At 45.0% G+C, this 8,433-nt stretch overlaps 1 protein-coding gene across 3 annotated transcripts in view; it reads left to right on the top strand.

The window, feature by feature from the left end:
* The first annotated feature begins 1,000 nt into the window (after positions 1-1,000).
* Positions 1,001-8,433, top strand: part of LOC139264227 (brain acid soluble protein 1 homolog) — a 77,598-nt gene continuing 70,165 nt past the window's right edge. The window contains exon 1 of one of the 3 annotated variants that reach the window (XM_070880358.1): positions 1,001-1,323. The gene's annotated coding sequence lies outside the window, so the exon portion shown is untranslated. Of the gene's footprint in view, positions 1,324-2,126; positions 2,352-8,433 lie in introns of those variants that run through there. The other 2 variants (XM_070880360.1, XM_070880357.1) reach the window with 2 other exon arrangements.

Genomic DNA, 8,433 nt, shown 5'->3' with positions numbered 1-8,433 from the left:
TATATTCAAGGCTGAAAAATAGATAGATTTTGGACTCTAGGGGAATCAAGGGATATGGGGATCGGGCGGGAAAGTGGAGTTGAGGTTGAAGATCAGCCATGATCTTATTGAACTGCGGAGCGAGCTCGAGGGGCCGTACGGCCTACTCCTGCTCCTCATTCTTATGTTCTTATTGGGTGGATCCAAAGCTGAAGGACTTTTGCACTGATGAAAAATATGATTGTGCAAGAGGTTAACTGACCTGACAGTTCCAGGCAACGGCCAAAGATGGCGGAGTGAGGGCAGAAATCTGCGGCAAGGAATGATTTTACTTTTAAATGTGAAGTTAAAGGTGGATTACTGCAACGTGGGACAAGCTAGTGAATGTAAATGGCACACATGGTCCTGGGGTTGTTGGGGCTCTTCAGATTTCCTGAACTAAAAGCACCTTTTGGAATTCGCGGTATGAACAATCTTCTCTCTCTGCCGAGGTTGCGCAACATCGAATAAAGGTCATTCTCTTGAGAAAAAGAAAGATTCGGATCTTCGCCTCTGGGCAATGCTGAGATGTGTGGGTTGACTAATCAATACGTGCTGTACACCCAACACTATGGAGATGTGTAAGATATCCTATTAGGGACAAAGATAACATGGGAAAACCTGAAATGTGGGCTGTCCGATCAGGGTTTTTTTTAATATGGTCGACTGCAACATTGTAATGTTAACCCGATGGGACAACTAAAATAATTTTCAATTGACTCGTGTTCAGATTTCACTTTTTAACACTTGTTTTTTTTAAAAAAAGCAAATCCAGAGTAATATATTCCTCACTGTTTCTGAATTACTTGTCCTTGTGTCTGGTTTTATATTCGTGTGCCACAGAAAGAGATTTGATTATTATGCTGTTTATAAATCAAAGTGTGTTGACATCAAATGTCCCGGGTGTGGCATTTCAGTGCATGTGTGGATTTCAATGTAAGACACTATTTTAGATTGCAGTGCACGGCGGACCAGAGACAGTGCCGTGTTTCCAGGGAGACAAGGGGGGTAGGGGGCTGATCGACATTCAGTTCACACGCAACTGGTTGACTGGTAGCTGCTTCGATATAACTCTCTCCAATTGAAACATGGCAGAGTCCCCGAACAGCCGCAGAAGCGGCAATATTGGACAGACGAGCTTTCAGTGACACACCTCGGGCAACAAGCGATGAACGCACAGCGAACGCCGGTTGTGGAGCTAGTAAAAGCATTTAACTCCTCTCTGCCTGAAGGTGCAGCAAACCCTCCACCTAATTGTAAGATTTATTCACTAGACACTGCATATCCAAGATCCATTGGACTCTGGTAAGTTTCGTTTTAAAACTTTTTATAGAAGTTTTAACAGTGAAAGGTGTTATTTTTACCCTCTCCAATATAAAAAAGAGATGAGAATCGAACGGCCTCTGAAACCGATTGAAACTATTTTGACTCTCAGGTACAAATATTTTGCCCAGTGACAGTGCGGCGCTTTTCAGCAAACATTACAGAGGGCGCCAAAGAACTTCAGCACTCAGATAGCGGTGTCCTTTAGCAAAGCACCCTTTTTTTGCTTTAATCAAAGCCTAACATTTCGCGAGAATTGCCGATTTATTATAAACGGGAGAAAATCGCCACCTCCCAAACCAATACCTCGGCAAGTTAATTGAAGGGGGAACAGAATATCTATTTAGAGCCTGTCTCTCTCTCTCTCCCCCTCCCTCCACCCCTCTGGCTATCAACCTGCCCCAAATCCACAATTCAAGGGGTTAAACATACAATTGTAAAACATAAAATTGTCCTTCAAAGCGGCAAACCGCATTTTAATACAGCTAGCGACGAAAATTAATGACATGGGACTTATTTAAGTAACATTTACAATTTCAGGGATGCAGCTGCAATTTCAGCAAGGGGCGTGTATTGGTGAGGATTTTTTTTAGAATAGGAGGCGTTTGTTGAAGCGTGCCAATTAAAAAAAAATTAAATGAGTTATTAAAAAAATACTTGTAAGCTGACTCGTTTCAAGTCGGAATTTTTGGAAGTGCTTTAAAGAGCACGTGATGCCAGTCCCAGTGTCCAATTGTGTTCGCAGCGCCGTCTCAGAGTCATATTTTACAAATGGGATAAGCTTTGCTCGGCTCCTGCCCACACTCTCCGGCGAAATGCAACAGCACAAGAGCTTGGCGTAAACTCCCCCCCCCCCCCCCCGCTCTCCCCCCCCAACCCTGCTCCTCCTCGCCAGTTAGGCAGACACACACACACACACACAAGGCAGTGGCTGCAGCGGAGTCCAGTTTAAGATCGGCCAGCGGGAATTTAAAAAGGAGAGGCGATCGGAATAACGGTAAGAGACCGACGTGAGTTTTGCCCCTCTGTATAAAAATCTAGCATCTGTCTTCTCAAACCCTTAAAAAAAAGGGGGGGTTTTGTTGAGGGGGGGGGGGAGATTTGGGAGGGATATGCCTTTTTTTGCAACAAAGAGGCGACTCTGGGCAATTATTTGCAGAAAACGAGGAAGTGTTCTTGAGAAGGGGAGGTTGGGTGCGTTTTACAGCACCGTGGCTGCGATGTGTGAATGGGATAATATGTGTCACTTTTTCTGCTGTGTTTTCAATTAAATGTTCTATTTTTAGAGGACGCTTCAGGAAGGTGGTGTGAAATGATCTGGAAAAGGAGGGGAGGGAGGGGGTTGCAAGTCGAGGCTTATCCGTTGAACCTGTCGCGAATGCATGGGACAGACTGCCCGTGTCTGTTTTATTAGCCAAAGCGATCTGGCCACAACACGGGGCGACCCGTTCCGGCGAATTGATCAATTTTTCGTCCTTAGTTGATTTCGCCCGATGAAATGTACCGGGGCGTCTCTTTCACAGAAGCCAGTTCCCAACATCCGAACCCCCTTTGTATTTTAGCTTCAAGTACCAGGATACCCCAAATCATATGGAATGCAATTTTTCCTCTGTGCATACAGAGAATAAATAGCAAAGTTGCAATGGCGATCATTTATTTATTGAGGAAACCGCTGGTTTTATGATTTTTGTTAGGGAGGAATTTACTGTAAATAATTTGCATCTTTTAGGGCGAGCACATCTGGAAACGTTATACCGATGCACTGGCGTGATGCCCATGGGTTGGGGGGGGGGCGGGGAGGGAGTTTACAGATCATCTATAAATGCATATTGTAATGACATTACCATAAATTCTGCACATATGGATTATTGTCCAAATGTTGAGATTTAGGATGCAGTTTTTAAAAAAAAGACGTTTTGCAACCTAATGCAGAATTTCAACAGAATAGATCGCCAGCATAAATTGGCCCTGCGATTCTCACAGTGACTGCAGTGGATTTAACGTATATAGCTATTTATTTCCTTTGTTTCCCGTGACGCATGCGCTTCACTGCAGGGTGGGGAGAGAAGACATCTCCATAAATCATTCTGTCATTCCCGGCCAGACCGTGAGACAATAGGACTTCTTAACCTGGTTTCCATTCACAACTCCCACCTATGCACCATTTGCCTACACTTCTGGTCTCTAGTTTTTCCCTCCCTCTCCTTCCTAATTCTACACACATTTTATCTGTGATCTATTTTTCTTCTCTTAATGAGCAAAAGAATGATGAAGAGAGAAAAAAATGTCGAGACCACAATACTTCAGCACAGACAAGCCTGGAGATGTTGTCTGGCACCAACGGAGAATTCCAGGGTGTTTTAGGGAGATGCTTGGTTGCAAACGTAAACTGCTTTGAAACCATTTTGAATCAGTGCTCACTTGTTACTGTGCTATTTTTTAAGCTGTTGCGTACAGAACTATGTGGACAGAATATCAACGCAACAATATTCAGCCCCAAAATGTGTCTCTATCAATTTAGGTGTTGCAGTTATGTCTAGACTAAAAGGCAATGGAGAGGGAGGAAATTGCCCTATCGTGTGTTTCTTCCTTTACATTCACCTGTAAGCATGTGACTTATCAGAGTGAGACATTTTATGATCCTTTTAAGGCTGGGCACAAGTTGACTAACCATTCCCTCGGCAAATCGCGACTGGTTATAGCCTTGGAAACGTCGGTCATGATTAAAAAAATGTTGCGATTTAACAGGCATTCTTTGCTGCTTTGCAGAGCGAAGGTGAATACAATGACTGTATTCAATATGATCTGCAGTGTTATGCTTCAGTGCTGACACGGTATTTTTGCAATGCAAATGATGCCATTATTTTACCAAACAAAAAGCCAACTTTGCGAGCATTCAGACGTACTGTCATTAAAATGGTGGATAACTTCACACGGTCTGATCCCTCAGTTTCTTCCTCCTCCAACCTTGCAGTGTTAGAGTAAAAAGAACGTCTGGAAATAAACAGAAACATTCCTTGGCTAAATTCTCCGAAGAAACTCTGGTGTTCTCCTGTGACAATTCTGTCGTGTAGTGGACCACATAATCGTGCAGCGACCAATGCAGTTTTCAATAATATTTGTTGATACATGGTTCAGAGGCGTGTTTTGCATGAGATCTTATCATGTATTCAGTTTCTATATAGACGGAGAATTTGGCAGCTGTGATACAATCAGCATCTTGCCTTATGACCAGCACTTCCAATTATTTTTTATGGTAGTTTGGTGTCAGAGGTAAAATTTAGACATTTCTGAACATTGCAAAAGTTTGTGGTTCTGCACCACACAGGCAGCATGGATGCCATGTTTTGTGCAAACATTTCCAGACTGGGCAGATCCCAGCTATTGCAGGAACTGCACCTTTCTGAAAACTCCAGTGTGGTCATGACGGCCCATTAATTTTTGTTAATTAACATTAATGAACATTTCTTCAAACTGTTTAAAACCTTACTACAAATCTGGCTGCTTAAACCTTCACATTGAAGGAGATGTACTTAATGCATTTCGCAGAAATAGTGTTTAACTTTCCTAGTAAAGGAGACACTTAATGTCCCCTTGGGCGGAACCCACAGGTTATGGGTGACTGCCCACTTCTAATCATGGCTTCCAAGCTCGACTCAGATCAGGTAAGCGAGAAATAAGCACTGGCCTATTGTGACAGAAGAGAAATGCTGCAGACACAAATGCCACACTACAAAGTTGTACTTGCGTCAGCCAAAAATTAGAGCTGTGTGACGACTGATGGATGAGAGAGTTCTGAGCAGCAAATAAGAAGTTGCCATAAATTAAGCAAACTACAAGTGCTGAAGAACTAAACTCAGTGACCCATGTCTAATGGTTGGGTTTGCATTAAGTAATGAAGAAACATCTGACTGAACTCTGCAGGAACAGCTGCAGTAGATAGGAATGGCAAAAATACTCCAAGTCTACGTCATTGTCATCTGTACATGGAACTCAATTGGTATCTACAGCAAAGAGTATAATGTAGCACAGTAAAGTATAGCATAACAACAACAACTTGTATTTATATAGCACCTTTAATGTAGTAAAACATCCCAAGGTGCTTGCTTCACAGGAGTGTTATAAAACAAAATTTGACACCGAGCGCGTAAGGAGAAATTACGTTTGGTCAAAGAGGTAGGTTTTAAGGAATGTCTCAAAGGAGATAGAGAGGCGGGGAGGTTTAGACAGGGAATTCCAGAGCTTAGGGCCTAGGCAACAGAAGGCATGGCCACCAATGGTTGACCGATTATAATCAGGGATGCTCAAGCAGGTTACAGAAATAGGGAGGGGCGAGGCCATGGAGGGATTTGAAAACAAGGATGAGAATTTTGAAATCGAGGCATTGCTTAACTGGGAGCCAATGTAGGTCAGAGTGGCAAGGTCGGGGTGGATGAGCGGCGAGTGTTTGTGGCGCGATGCGGTGAATGTTTGTGGCGGAGGAGCGGCGAGAGATCGTGGCGGAGGTGTGACAGATGAGGGTACGGGGCCCAGAAGAGCCGAGGGCCCAGGGGCAGCACGGACCAGCCCACACTACGATATGTGTGCGCACTAGGTCCATGCAGCAGAGCAGGTCTCCAGTCGTCCTGGTTAATCCTTGCCACTGGACCAAGACCTAGCTCTGCCAAGCCCGTGTGGTGGCTGATGTGCAACGGCCACCACACGTTAAAAAAATCCACGCACAGGCATCTTCCACCCCCTCAATTAGAGTTCAGGACTGGAACATCGGGTCCTTCATCGAAACATCTGTGAACTCGTGGAAGCAAGTCATCCTCGTTCGAGGGACCGCTGATGATGATGATGGATGGGTGAACAGGACTTAAGACGTGTTTTGGATCATCTCTAGTTTACGTAAGGTAGAATGTGGGAGGCCAACCAGGAGTGCTTTGTAATAGTCAAGTCTGGAGGTAACAAAGGCATGGATGAGGGTAAATAACAGTATAACATAGTTGCCTATCTGCATCTCTAAGAAACCTTTTTATCATTTTTGTTACTGCCATCAGTTTTAAGGTCAGAAGACTCTGTTTGCCTCCCTTTAATTCTCTAGATCCTGCCACTACAGTCTCGGCTAAGAGCTGTGGCTGTTATTCTCTACTGTTTACGAGCTAGTAGGTTCAAATCAATCCATCGGCTCCAACAATGGCGAGATGTTGCTCAGCTGTCAGTGCTCGACAGGACTCCAGAGCTGCACCTTGAATTGCTACTGTTTAAATCAAACCTCCATATTTGAGGGTAGGCAGCATACAGCTGCACCTTAGCATTCCAAATCAATTTCTAGTATACCAGAAGCAAACTTCACACAGTGCTTCTGCCTGTCAAGCTATCTTCTAGACTGTGTTGTCACCAGGAGCTCTGCCCTTTGTATATAGCAGTTCAAATGTGTAATTAACAATCACTGGTTGAACCAGGGTTCCTGGAGCATAGCATATGGGAAATCTAGACTTTCCAATTAATAACTCAGTACGTTTTTGCTGTTAATGGCACTCAAGTCAGATTTATCAGCCATTTACCCTTGTTACAATTGTCTTCAGTTGAATCCTGTTATGTCAACCAACATATAAATTGAAATGAGTAGGACATAAATCTGTTTCCTTCTTGCAACATTTCTATTGACAGTATAGGGAAGTTTTTGGTCATTGCTTAACCTATGGTCTTAACGTTTTTTTTGCAAATGCAAACTCGGAGTTGACAGTTTCAAGGAGAAAAAAATCTAAATGCTGGAAATTTGAGATTAATTTCTGGAAACATACAATGGACCCATGTAGCAAACACAAACTACTGCGGATGCTTGAAATCTGAAATGAAAACTGAAAATGCTGGAAATACTCAGCAGGTCAGGCAGCATCTGCGCAGAGAGAAACAGAATTAACGTTTCGGGCGATGATCTTTCGTCAGAACCCAATTAGCATCTGTGAAAATAAATACATTAAATAGGTAAATTTTTCATGTTTAGACTATTTGTCAGAAAAATAGATTGTGACCTGTGATATGTGTGGAATTCAAAAATAACCCTATTGCCTTCCTTTGCTGTCTTTCAACCAATATAGCTTGAATTACAGCTTCTCTCAGAATAGTTATCAGTGGTGCTCTGAATTGACCTGCTTTGTGGGTGAAATATGCCCACAAGAATGAATAGGAATGTCGATAAGAAATTGCAAACCAATTGGCCACAATTGACCGATTACAATACAAGTCTTACATTGCAACAGTGACTAAACTTCAAAAAGTATTTTATTGGCTGTAAGGAAGGCGCTTTGGGATATCTGGTGGCCGTGAAAGGCACTAAATATGTGCAAGGTGCTGAAATTGTCCCACACCCCGACTGTGGGAGGTAACCTTCTGAGCCCGGGTCAGGTATCACCCGGGCGAGAAGTCCGACCCGCGGCGTGGAATTGCTCTTGGCGCCCCTTAAACGGGGCGGAGCTCTGTGTCGGGTGCTCCACCTTGTTGGAGGGGCACTCCTGTGGTGTCAGCGTGACGCTGAGTTCAGTGCCGCGCTGAGGAGTTCAGCGCTAATGGAAGCCCCGCATAGCGCTGACGCGCCACAACTCCCCTCCAAAATGGCGGCCCGGGGCGCACACAGTTTCCCCTTTAAAGGGCGGATGTCCGTGCTCCGCGAAGCGGGTGAGAACATCGGCCCATGCCAGCCTTGCATCCCTCGGGGCAATTTCCCCCGCTGGGCGCAAAGGAATCGGCGCTGGGCGGTTGGCGCGCATAGCGATGACGTCATGGTGGGCGAAAATCGCAGGGCGCGGCGCTAAAAGGGTGGGCCGCTGCGGTCTCTGCAGGCACTTTGTTGGCTACCACTGAGCCAGCAGGGACAATCACGACTGGGCACCCAAAGAGTAGTACTGGTCTGCATGATGGTGGCCCGGTCGAGACCAGGGCCGCCATTGTCGGGCTGACGGAAGAGTTGGCTGACACAAAACAAAATGGCGGCCAGGGGCGCACACAGTTTCCCCTTTAATGGGCGGATGTCCGTGCACCGCGAAGCGGGTGTGAACATCGGCCCGTGCCAGCCTTGCATCCCACGGGGCAATTTCCCCCGCTGGG

This window comes from Pristiophorus japonicus, chromosome 5 (genome assembly GCF_044704955.1).
Source record: "Pristiophorus japonicus isolate sPriJap1 chromosome 5, sPriJap1.hap1, whole genome shotgun sequence".
Classification (NCBI taxonomy): domain Eukaryota; kingdom Metazoa; phylum Chordata; class Chondrichthyes; family Pristiophoridae; genus Pristiophorus; species Pristiophorus japonicus.
The sequence above is the reverse complement of the archived record's forward strand: the minus strand, read 5'-3'. Positions and strand labels throughout refer to the sequence as shown.